General features: G+C 37.9%; 1 protein-coding gene across 1 annotated transcript in view; it reads left to right on the plus strand.

The window, feature by feature from the left end:
* pde4ba (phosphodiesterase 4B, cAMP-specific a) overlaps window positions 1–13,598 on the plus strand; it is a 169,535-nt gene that overhangs the window by 997 nt on the left and 154,940 nt on the right. The window lies entirely within an intron of this gene.

The raw sequence follows: 13,598 nt of genomic DNA on the forward strand, positions 1-13,598 counted from the left end.
CGCCCTTATCCAGAGAGACTTTTATTTTTTATCTCATTTTGACAGTTAAGGGCCTTGCTCAATGGCCCAACTTGGCAGTGGAGTTTCAAACCTAGGACCTTCTGAACCGTAGTCCAGTGCTTTAACCAGTGAGCTACCCCTACTCCTCATTATTAGCTAGGGCTTGTTGTATAAGGTTAGGAACCATTAAACAACCACTGAGGAATATTTAATATATTTTATATTTTTACATACAGTAGTGTGTGTAGGACCCAAAAAGGCCAAGTTGGCTTTATATATTTTTCACCTACAGTATGAGAGGAGAATTCACAACACAATGGTTAAAGGGACCAAACCGCATGAAACTGATTGCTGCGAGAGGTTTCTTCACATGCTTCCTGATTACACTGATACAGTGAGGTCTTGTGCAAGTAAAACTGTAAAGTTTCTCAATTGTCTGCCATGCAGAAAGTCAAGTCCGGTCGGTTTAAGTGGATTTTATTGGCATTTCTCGATGTATTATGTAAAAAACATGGTTGCAAACATAGTAGCAAAGTACACAGGACTCTATACTGCACTGATACAAAGCAGTGTGAATTCACAGCATGATGTGTACAGTGTCTACCCCTATCTTGCCCACTAGGGATTTTGACATGCAAATGAGTTGCAGCTTGTAGTTTATGAAAAAGGGGAAGCACCAGCATCTGTTAGTGACATGTCTGTGTGTGTGTTCTGTTTTTCTGTCATCTGTTAAAAACATTGTCTAATTCTGTCTCTCCTTATAAGCAAAATGATTAGAAGACTTTTCCAGATCTACCTAGACGCTGGTGACAGGTAGCTGCCAGACCCATAAACAAACAAACAATCATAAATTTAAATGAATGCAAAATCAAATTAAACTTTATTCTTAGCATTTTATTGATACTGTTTATTAGAGATGGGGATAAAACTAATTTAGTTACAGTATGTATCGCGATTCTTTTCTGTGACAAATCATTTTTTAAATATTTAATTTTTAATTTATATATATTTGCATTTGAAGTGTTCTTGATCAGCTATTGAGGATGTTACTGTTTCATACTCTGATGTTCACTTTTAGGCTCATACTGATTCCTTAGAGCATCGGTCCAAATTTTATGCAGATATCCAAACGCTACCGTTACTACTCTTACATAAGTTGTTTCAGTAACAGGTACATCTTCAGACCGCAAAAACGGTATCACTGCACGCTGCTCTTCTTTCATGCAAATCACAAGTGTGGATTGTGATTTTTTTTCCATTTTTGCTCGCACCGCAGTTACAAATGAACTGATGTAACACATTCACACCTGCACAGCAGTGCCTGGGGAGGCAGTAGCCTTAAATGTAAAGTGCTGATAAGAACAAAAGTTTTAATAGTGCAGATAATTTTTGAACCACCCCCATTTTCTACACATTGGTAGGCAGCACAGCATCCTGTACGGGCAAATTATTTACTAAGTTTGTTTAGAAATGCAACGCATTATTAAAAAATAATAATAATATTGGGGTAAAATATAAGATTGGGATGTTTAGAAAATCAGAGTTTTAATACAGATTGAATGGGCACCTTGATATTGTGATTGGGTCCCTATTATTTAACAAGTACAACTGTTTAATAATGAGCTACTGTATAGTAAAGCTGTTGTGGATTAACCTACTGGTGACTGGTGCTGATACAGTACGTAGGATTGTAAATTGTAATGTCACTCTTAATCATTTCTATAGGCAGGTTTTTTTTTTAAGCACAAAAGTTTATACTTTGATACGCTAGAATGTTGAATTTACCAAAAGTAATAATTAATATATTATTCAACCATAACATTGAACCTATTTGTCTAAAATTGTGTAGCTCCCACTTATGGTTCCAAAACAGCCCAACCCACTAAGGCATGGATTTGACAAGACCACTGAAGATGTTCTGTGGTATCAGGCAGCAGGATTTTAGCCACAGATCCTTTGAGTTCTATAAGGTGTGAGGTGGAATCAGACTTGTTTGTCTAGGGCATCCTATAGATGCTCAATCAGTGGGAGATCTGAGGAATCTAAAGTCCAGATCAATACCTTGAACACTTTGTCATGTTTCTCAAACCATCCCTGACCATTTCTTTCCTCGCAGTGTGGCAGGGAGCATTATCCTGCTGAGAGAGGTCACTGCATTTAGGGCCCATAGTCCACCTCGCTTCCATCTCTTCTCAAGGGAAGCTACAGTGCACACGCCACAGCTGTCTACATGGTGTAAAAAGAAAGATGATTCAACATACCAGGCCACCTTCTTCCACTGCTCCCTGGTCCAGTACTGATGATCACACGCACATGTGAGGTCAGCATGGGCACTCTGACTGCTCCGCGGTTACACAGCAAGCTGCAATACACTGAGCATTCTAACACCTTTCTGTCATGGCCATCATTCACTTTTTCAACAATTTGTGCTCCAGTAGCTCTGTGGGATCAGACCAGACATCATGACCCTGTCATAGGCTCATTAGTTAATCTTTCTTGGACAAATGGTGGTAGATACTAACCACTACATAATGGGAACACCCAGCAAGAACTTTTGTTTTGGAGACGTTCTGACCCAGTTGTCTTGCCATCACGATTTGTTCTTTAACAATATCCCCCAGATCCTTCCCGTGCCCAATTTTCCTGACTGTTTACTTGCTTGTTGATTTTCTGACCTACTAACGGAGAATTCACATTTTTTTCCTTACCTTTGTATGCATGTAATGGTTCATGTTCCTGCTTGTGTTAGGTTATCAAAACCAAGCGTGACACGTAAAACTGTGCATTAAAGTACTACACTGCAGTTTTATGATCCGTCTTGCTAACAAATAGAGAGGGAAGTCTGAAAAGTGCAACATGTTGATGCTGATTTATTCCTTCGTCTTGTGAACTGTCACTCTGTACCCTGTACGCTTTTGAGAAACGTCCTCGGCTCAGCAGGCCATTTTGCTTCATGTCTCATTGTGTTCCTTTCTTAGTGATGAGGTCATCTCCGTGTGACTTTCTGTCCTGGTTGTGCTGATCCATATGTTGCTCTTATTACCTGCAGAAGCTTTTATGCCCTGAAGTGGATAATATTGATTAGCTTTTGCACAGCTTCACTGACTTTTATGTTATGGTGTTTTGCTGGCTGATGTAATTTTTCCATTAGATATGCGATGTAAAGGAAACATTTGCCATATCTTTAACATACTTTGCTGGGACTGAGATGGTGATTATTTTTTCCATACCACGATGTACATACAGTCTTGTGAAGATGTTAAAAAGTGATCACTTGTTTAACCATATGCCTTTTGGTAAAGACATCAGAAGACATAAAAATCATCAGATTGTAGCAGGTCTTAGTATTGGGCAAATACAACCTCAGATAAACAATGTATAACTTTTTTCACCGTACATGATTTATTTAACAAAAACGAAGCTAAAAACATGTCGGCAATACTGAGTACCCCCCTTAACTCAATATCTTGTAGATCCAAGTAAGTGTTGGATTCGCCTTGGTCCATCCTTCTTTACAACACCCACTTTAGTAAATTCAGGTTTTTGGACATTTGCTTATGCATAGCTCTCTTAAGGTCTCACCACAGCATTTCAATTGACATGTTAACAATTAACCTGCTAAGTGAGGACTGTAGGGTCTGAGGTTTAGCTTTTTTTTTTGTTTAGATTAGATGTTGTGGCCAACTTTTTTCTGGTGGTGTGTTTTACGTGTTAAATAAAATATTTTTATCTGTTTTGTTAAAAGGAAATAAATATGTGGTGTATTTGGAGTCCCAAGTATCAATAATGATACCATAATGTGTAATAACGAGCACATTAATGTGGTGCTAGTAGTATTATTTTTATAAAATATTTGTACCAAACAGACTCGAAGGTTATAATTAAAATGGTACTAAAATGTAGATGGGTAGATGCTGCCGTGCGTGGGTAAACCTGACTACATTGCCTTGGCGCTTATGAGATATTGGAAATTGAAGGCCTACTGTTTGGCGGCTTTGTGAGGACTTATTAGAGAAAGTGACACAGAGGACATTGAGACGAGAATGAGCTTATCTTGCCTCTTCTATGCTGAAACCTCTTTTCATGCCACTGCTTTGCTTTGGAGTAGCAATCAGATGAGCGCTAGTCATTCAAGTGTCACAGGCTTTGAATCCGTTTTGCAATTATTTAATCAGTTCATCACAATGCAGAAGATTTAATGTTGTGAAGTTGTGACTCAATTAGTGAAAATTTGTTTTGGTGCAGTTTGACTGACAAAAAGAAAATCCAAAGCACATATTTATTTAAGGTATTTTGCATTTGGATGGCCAAGCTTTTAAAACCCCAAACCACTAAACTGTTTAAATGAATGTGTTGGTGAAGAGTAGAATGAATTGACTGGTCTCTTTTTTGGGTTAAAACATATCTATATTGTTGTTAGAGAAAGCTCTTTCATTTTTCTGATGTATTTAGAGTTAAGGGGAAGGATTATTATATACTGGTAAGGCAGGTTTTCTGTTCATTAGTAGGGATTTCCACCATCAGCCAGGTCTCCTGAGCTTAATGGAATGAAAATACTTTCGGGGGAAAAAAAACGCATCTGTACAGTACCGGTTCAAAATTACTTTGATGACTCCTAGCTTGATTTTTTTTTTGTTTGTTTTTGCCTTTAAAAATTCCCCCGAATCCACTCCATCAAAAATCACCCCATACACCATGATGGGTTTGTAGAGTGGACACACACTAAAAAAACAAACAAACAAAGAAAAAAACCCTCCATTTTCCGCCCCAATTTTTAAAATACACATGAACGTGACATCCTACAAGTTTAAAGTCCTCTCTCTTTAACAATGCATTGGATATGCATTGGTTATTCTGATGTACATAAAAATATTCAGAAAAGAATACTAGTTTCAAACATGTAAATATAAATCACATATTATAAAAAAAATATTTGTATTATTACTATTATTGTAGTCAATTTGAAAGGTTACTTAACGGAATAAGTCTAGTTAAAACCTGTCAGTTTGCGATAAGTTCTCACTTTTTTACTTTTCTGTGCTAAATGTAAAAGTTAAGTTAGCTTGAACCTGAGACCTGAGGAAGATGTTATAAAGACGTACTACAAAGCACATTCAAACACATTCAGCTTTTTTCAGCTGCTGACGATGTCTCGCCTTTATATTTCAGTATAATACTGTATGTTCCAGGAGATTGCATAAGCAGTTCACTTTAGTAGTTGTAAGAGGTTCCAGCTTGACAGTTTTTTTTCCTTTTTATTCTAGAAATTTTTATTCTCCTTTTATGTTCTTGTTCTTCTTAATCTCAAGTAACCGTTTTATGCTAATCAAAAGCAATGGATGTGAGATGGGAACTCAGGGTGGGAACCTGTCTAGACACCAAGTGCACGTGCACACACTTGCACACGCACACACACACACACACACACACACACTAACTACACTACACCCAGGGCATCTCCTGTCCATCTGCTATTAGGGGAGCAATGGATCTCAAAACACAAGGTTCAAATGTGAGGTTTAAGTGACGGATCAGATCATTTTTGGCTTAGCAAAAAAAGGGAGACAAATAGAATTTTGCCTTTCAACATAAAGAACACTTAAAGAAATACCCTCGCCTTTTTTTACTTGAGAACAACGTTCAGGATATCCAGTGTTTAAATAAAGTCTTAAAATAAAGTGAAATATTCATTGAATTAATGTGGAATTAAATTGCTTTTTCGTTTATCTTTTTTGATAATGTGGACACAGGTTAATTTTTCATTCAGTGTTATGAGGAAAGAAGTTTTTGCTAATTAGGAGACTTGATTGACTGTTTCACCTGGAGCCATATGTTCCAGTAGAGATAATCTCTAAAAGATTGGCACGTTGAGATGTTTGGATGACGTTTGGATGACCACATGCTGCTTGCTTGACTGCCAACGTTGATATTGGCCCTTTAAAGGTTAGCAGATTAGAAGTACAGAGTGTAACATTTCTGTACCAACACCCCATACATAGGGGAGCCAGCACTACGTAGGGAATGTTGTTGTCAGTGGATGCTCAAGGACGTCCACTTCTCGGTTAGACTGCAACTTTTATCCAGCCTTTTAAATTTGTTCACAAGTTAAAGGCAACTGAGTTGTGTGTAATGTTCTGCCATGTTTTTGTTAAAGTTCATCACCTCCTTGCGACAGCTTCCTGATCCAGCCATGAGATTTCAGTATGTTCTATCTGAAAAAAGAAAATTATTTAAAAAAATGATTTTTTGTAAAAAGTTTTAAGACTTTTGGGACACCATGTAGAATAAGACCATAGTACAATATGATAAATAATAACTAGGGTTGCAAATTTTACCCCCAAGTTCTTAGATACAATTGGCCATTGAGCTGTCAACCTGACCCATAAGTAACTGCCACAGAAAGCCTCCAGGGTGGGGTGTATCTGTGCGATGTGCTGGATGGACTCTTCCCTTTTTTTCCTAATTAGAGATGGGGCCAATATTGACATCATTCACTCATCGGATATCAGACGGACTGGGCAGAAACACTTTCCAGTTGCCTCCAGTCTTTACCGACCTACATTCCAGTCTGCACTGGACATGCATACAGTATGAACTCGCCATAACATAAATGTGCCAAATTCAGTCCGTATGTGATTGAGCAAGTAACATTACCTGTTGGTTTGACTATAATGTAAATTTGCAAATGTAAAAAAGCTAATGTCATTTGTTTGGAGATATATAAGTCTGGAAACCCCAAAAAGCATGACTGCTACTTGTAATGTGTATAAAAGCAGTGTGTGGTACGGTTGTGTGTGACACAATACAACCACTTTAATAAAGCACCTGCAGAGGTTTCACGTGAGAGTACCACAAGTTCATGTAACAGACAAAAAGACACCAGCAGGCAGCAGACGCTCGCTGAAGCTTTCCAGGAACGAGATAAATTTCCAGCAGACATCCCAAGGGCTAAAGGGATTAAAGAGAAGCTGCTCAACTTCATTACACTCGTTGACCCTCGACTATCTGGAGGGGGAAAAGTCAGATTTCGCAACCTGTTGGAGCACTGAGACCCTAAGAAAATAAAGATGTCGGAAGTATGGATTTTAAGTAGCCTGGCTCAATCTGGTGTTGACTAAAGGAACTGCAGAGACACTACTCTTTAGATAAGTTATTACCAAGCATACATGAAACATAACTAGTAAGGAGAGCTGAGTTAATGTTACATTACAGCTGGATTGTTGAGGTCAGCATCCTGCTTACATCACTGCTGCACGAGCAAGTGGATAAGATTAATGTTAACTCTTTAAATCTGACTTTAAATCTAGTTGCTCCCACATTTTAGATTATTTCTGAGACAGATAAGTTCTGTTCATAAAATTAACAGGCGGCATTACGGCATAGTGGTTGGCACTCTGGCCACACACCTCCAGGGTCAAAGTTTCGAGTCCCGCCTCTGACCTTCGTGTTTGCAGTTCAAAAGTTCTGCATGTGCTTGGTGGGTTTCCTCCCGATGATCACGTTTCCTCCGCAATCCAAAGACATGCAGAGTAGGCTAGTTGGCATTTCCAAGTTGCCTGGAGTGAGTGAGTGCGCACGTGCTTCTGTCCTGTAATGGACTGGCACCCTCTTCAGAGTGTAGCTTGGCCATTGTCCAGAGTCTCCTGGGATGGGCTGACTCTCGCGGTATAGAGAATGAATGAGTGAGTGAGAGAGAGTAAATTCTTAACGACAATTGTTTTATTTTATACCACAGCAGATCATCAATTATTAATGATTACGGAGTTTAATTTATCAAAGAACGTTTCATCCTTTTTATTAACGTTGTCTCTGCTCACTACGAAGTGATTTCATTGGACACTACTTTCATAAATGCTAAATCCCCCCTTATAGAATGCTTCATCATATCATCTGTTTTGTTTTTTTATAACAACAAATGTTTCAGAGAACTGTGGGTGTATTTGAGCTCCATATTCACTTGATAGGATTTTTTGTTTGTTTGTTTCACTATGTGGTGGTATGATTTGGTCAAACTGATGGCGCACACCATCTGCTGTCTTTGTGAACGGGAAACGAGACAGAAGTCAGACAGTGATTACTAACTGAATTGCCAATTCCACCTGCAAGCCAAGTCTCCCATCTCCTGGATCTGGGACAGAGGGACTTATCTAGCATTCTGCATAGTAATAGTACTGCCAGTTGCACTTCTTGGCATTCTAGACATTGATGACAGTGTGATTATTGGAAATGACTGAAACTCAAGACGTTTGGGATCTCTGGCATTAACTTTGATTTGGAGTGATAGTTGTAAATGAGTCATTTACTATGGCCAGCTGAATAATTGATTGATTAAAATAAATGAAAGCGTATGGCCTGTAAAATACATTTTAAGTTGTACATTTGATTGCCTTTAGCTTTGATTACAGCGTGCAATGTGGCGGTCAGTTCATGTGTTAAAATGATTTCTTATAATCCAGAACCATTCTTTCTCAATTTCAGTCCTGGAATATGCCTGCACCATCAGGGAGGGAGAACATGCACTGATGCGATAACCTGGTCATTCAGTAATACATTCGGGTCGTCAGCTGGTTTCATTTTATTTCCACATAATGTTGCTGAAAACCTAGACCTGACCAACTGAAGCAACCCCAGATGAAACAACATAACACTGTCTTCAGAGGCTTGTACAGTGGACACTATGCATAATGGGGGCATCACTTCATGTGCTTTCCTTCTTACCCTGATACAACGTCACATTTTAATTTTGTTGTTGTGTATTGTTTAAGATGATCTTTAATAGATTTTTTGAATATTTCTATTCTTCCAAATCATTTATGATTATGCAAGGAATAAAACACTTCGGTGACTTACTGTTTTAGGAAAGTAATCAGCAACAGATATGTGGTATGATTGGATAAGCAACAATTTTTTTTAAACGTACCATAGCAACTGACCAACAATAACAACTTTTTATGAAAGTTTTTTTTTTTATGAATAATATACAGCTTTATGTCTGACCCTATGAACCTATATTTAGGAACCCCATAGATCCATTCTTGCTAATTTTTTCACAAGTTTGTACAGACAGAATGTCTATGAAATGCTTGAAAGCACAAAAACTACTTCTATAAAAGCTCATAAAGTCGTAAATTAGTTCCATCTTGAGGTTTTTTTTTTTCGTCCATGCTGGATGCTATGGATTGAACACTATTGAAACACTATGGATTTTAGTTTCAGCCTATTGTAAATCTTCCAAGTGAATCAGAATGTTCAGCTTTCAGCTCGTATTTACTGCTTTCCGATTATCCTGTTTTCTTTCACTGAAACACGTCCTTGACAAGGGCTTCTGTGCATAATTAACTTTGCTTGGCAGTTTGAATTAAAAGAAAAAAAAAAAACGTGGGTTTTTGTGTAAATGATGTTGCAGGTGCCTGCAGCCACACTTTTCTCCGCACAACCCAGCAAGTATGTTGAGTTTTGCTTCACTGTGAAGTAGATAACTAGCCTCTCATCCTTTGAAATACGTTCTAAACGCCATGTAAACCATTTTCAATTTAAAAACGAATAAATCCAACAAAACACAAAGCTGCTTTTTAGCCAATTTTTAAGAATTTTTAAGTATTTGCTGACATGCTGATGTTCAAGAAAACTTAATTAATGGTCATTATTCAGGCTGTCATGTTGTTTTTCCTACGAACACAAATAAGCTGTAATTACTGTACAGTAGGTGTTGATATGCCTGTTGATGGCATTCGTTTTATTCGTTGTTAGACTTGTGGGGAAAGTTACATATCAAACTTCATTTTAAATAAATTTCACTTAAAATCCATTACATAGGACTTAAATGTGGGATAAAATTGCATTATGTGACCTAAATGAACTGGCATTCTATTTGGGATGTATTTCCTCCTTTACTCCAGAGTTTCTGGAATAGCCTGACTATGCATCATGACTGTCAGATAAAATGATAGATACAGTGGAACCTCGAAATGCCAGTACCACGGTTTGCAAATGTTCCGCAAGACGAGCAAAGATTTTTAATAAATTTTGACTGGAAAAACGAGCAAGTCTTTGTTTACGAGTACCGAGTATCATGTATCACGCATGCGCTTCTTGTTTTGATGCCGAGCGTCTCGTGATCACAACTGAGCCAATGGTTTTTCTCTTTCTTGCGTTGCGTAATTGTGGGTAATCGTCTCCCTTGCTGGGTCTTAGTGCGCGACTCTCACTGGTATAATCAACATCCGTGCATGTGTGTACTGTTTACTATAACACTGTGATCACGTGTGTGCGCGTAAAACATATTCTATTTTGTGTTTTAAAGCGCGTGTACAGATAGCATGTATTGTTTCTTATAACACACGTGTGCGCTCGTGTAAAGCAAAAGAAAGTCTTATTAGAGAGGTTAAAAATCCATTTTCTTCCTCTCTGTTTCAGCCTGTCGTTATGTGTGTGCGCGCGCATAATTTGATACCGTGCATCCTCACACACACACTCTTGCCTTTACACCCATTTACTGTGTGAGATGAGAAGGGGGAGACAGGAGGGTCTGATTCCTCCTCTCCGCTTACTTTAGCTCCACACACATACACAAATCCGCACACACACACACACACACACAACGCCTGGGCGCAGAAACGGAAACACTTACGTCTGGATTTATTTTCACTTTTTCTTAAAGATAAAGTGCAGGTTGATTTGTTTTATTTTTCCTTTATATTTTGTATTATTTATTTTTAATGTTTTTTTTTTGTTTTTTTTTGCTGTGGAACGAATAATTTGAGTTTCTATTATTTCTTATGGGAAGATTTGCTTTGAAATACTTCCAGAATGAATTATGCACATAATCCAAGGTTCCACTGTCTGATAGATAGATATATACTGTGTACCACTATACATAGCATTAAAGTACTACTACTATAATACTATGATAACTAAATATAAATGAACTAATACATTTTGTAAATTATAATAGACTTTCACATTCGGTGTAAGGGTTGCATTGACGGTTGGTATGCATGTGTTGGCATGACAACACAAAAACCTGTTGCAGAAAATTTCCACCTTAGTCGACTACTTATAATTTATAACTTTACAGTTATTATTATTTTCTTTAAGTATGATGATATGATCTCTGACAAACTACAGATATCATATAACAGTGTCTTTTACTGTAAATCTGGTCCTGCCCTACATATTTGAGTTTTCCCTGTAGTATTTCGTCTGAATCTTTACAACATCAGTATGTCATAATAAATGCATAATTTAAGCAAAACATATTAAAATTGTGACCAACTTGCACTAAAAATATGATGCGCAATATCTTTAAATCCCAATTTAGACCGGGATCAGATGTGTGACTCATGCTGTGATGTGCATGTGGACAATTTTTCTGGGGAATAATGCATCTTTTATGCAGAAATGTTCATCATGCCTTTGGGGTTCAATTTAAGATCGAGTATGAGATTGTGAGTCACGATTTTGTTGTTGTCGAATAAAACAGAAATGCAGAGATTGGTTATCGTGTCTATTTCTTCTGGAAAAGTACAGCAGATAAAAAGTATAAAATGTGTTCTTTTAGCTTAAGCTTTAGCAAAATGAAGGGAAATATCTATATGGACTAATCATAGATTTATCTTAGGTACTGGGTGTCTGTTATGTTATACCTAGTTAAAAAGTGGTAATGCAGGTTATTAACATATGAAGAGGTAGTTAGTGCATTAATTATTACAGATTAATGCCGTTAAACACTAGATAATAGATGAGTAGTGTGTGCTGTAGTTACAGCAAGTACATCTCGCAACATTGAGTTTAAATGTAAAGTACAATATATATCCAACAGTATGTGGACACCTGACAATCACACCGATCAGTCATACATATGGACACCTCATTCCAGAATAGGTTGTTTTGCATATAATGTCACTTCCACCGCGTTGCATAGCGTGAACTGTTACTTGAGGTCAAGACGTGATTTTCTACATAGGAGACCTTTCGTGTGTGGTCAGGAGAAGGATGAGGCACATGTCTGTAAAGTGACCACTTTGCTAAATCTAATACGTGTGTGTTTGTGTGATGGATATAAAACACCGGCTTAAATAACGCTACTGACACTTAGGGTGTTTTCCCATTAGGCCTGATTGATTTGTACTGTACTGTGCCCAAGGAATGATTGCTTCCCCCGCCGCCCTCTCCACTCCACGGGCCAGCATTTAAATATATATATTTTTTTGTTCTCCGTTCTTGCGTATTTACATTCCCCGATACAGCAGGTGGCAGTGTGCGGCGACTTGGTCTGTGAGCCGAAGAGAAGTAGGAAGTTACTGTTTGTTCTATGCCTTATATTATTGATATTATGAAAGAAATGTCGACGCTCTCGCATGCTTTCCTACTTTATTAGCTATGGCTATGTAGGTTAGAGGATGAGACTAAGATCACGCACAGAGATTTCATAAGAGACAGACGGCACTGATGGTTATGTGTCTGAACAGTGATCTACGTCCGTGTAAAGGTACGATCAGCTTCCGTGCCTGTGTAGTTTGTGCTATACTGTACATGTCCCGCGCTTAGAGCGATGGTGTTTTTACTGATTAAAATGAACCAGACTTTGGGATAAAGTGCTCTCGAAATAAGCCCAGGACTCTGATGTACCCTCCTTCAGTTCTTTTGTAAAACCACTTTGCTTAACCACATGAGGACCACATCCAAAATATTTGGTGATCTTCTGTTCTCTTGGAATATTGTTTTAAAACAGCTCAATATGTTCTTTCCCCCCATCTCGTTCGTTCTGTTTTTCACTTCCTGCCATCTGGTGGGATATTGTGTGTCATGATAGTCACATGATTGCAAATAAGACATTGGTTCTTCTTTTGCTGTTACAATAGTCACCAGTCTTCTCGAAAGGCTGTGGCTTTAGGCACTTTTACATTCAGTCACAAGAGTAATTTTCATTAATCAAAAAAGCAACCCGTGACTGGTACTGCAGTGTGTTTCTTGTTGACCACAGGTGTGCCCTGTAAGATTAAATATTTCAACACTTAATAACTATGAATGTGAAGTCTGATGTGAAGGGTTTCATCGGTGACGAATGCACTTATTGTTAAATGCCGAATAGGAGAATTTGGAAACGGATGTGAAAGCAAGAAACCAGTATTTTTGTTCATTTACAGTTGGATTGTCTCCCACTAAAGGTGCCATTTTTTCTGTTTTTTAACACATCTAGGTGTAAATGTCAGTAAACAGAAGCTAAAATTCTGATCTGCAATTTGATATTCGTCTTTTGATTTTAAACCCAAGTGTTTAATGTGCAACCAAAACAAAACAAAAGAACTGGCCTTTTCGTTCTAATACTTCTAGAGTGAACTGTGTGAAGGTTGGGTGTATAGAGACAAAATTTTCAACAATTTTGCAACAGTTTTCATTCTGCTGATTAAAGACATCTTCAGGTAAAGGAATCATGCGTCTGTAGGCAATGGACCAAAAGGAGCAGGGCAAATGGTCCTTCTGGTCATTCTGGCAAATAGTTTGTGTAAAGCTCACACACCTGTGAAAGCAGTGAGGCTGATTGCATAAGGATTGTAAAAATCAAACAGTTCAGTCTCTGGCAGCATGCTCGAATT

Source organism: Clarias gariepinus, chromosome 6 (assembly GCF_024256425.1).
Source record: "Clarias gariepinus isolate MV-2021 ecotype Netherlands chromosome 6, CGAR_prim_01v2, whole genome shotgun sequence".
Taxonomy (NCBI): Eukaryota; Metazoa; Chordata; class Actinopteri; order Siluriformes; family Clariidae; genus Clarias; species Clarias gariepinus.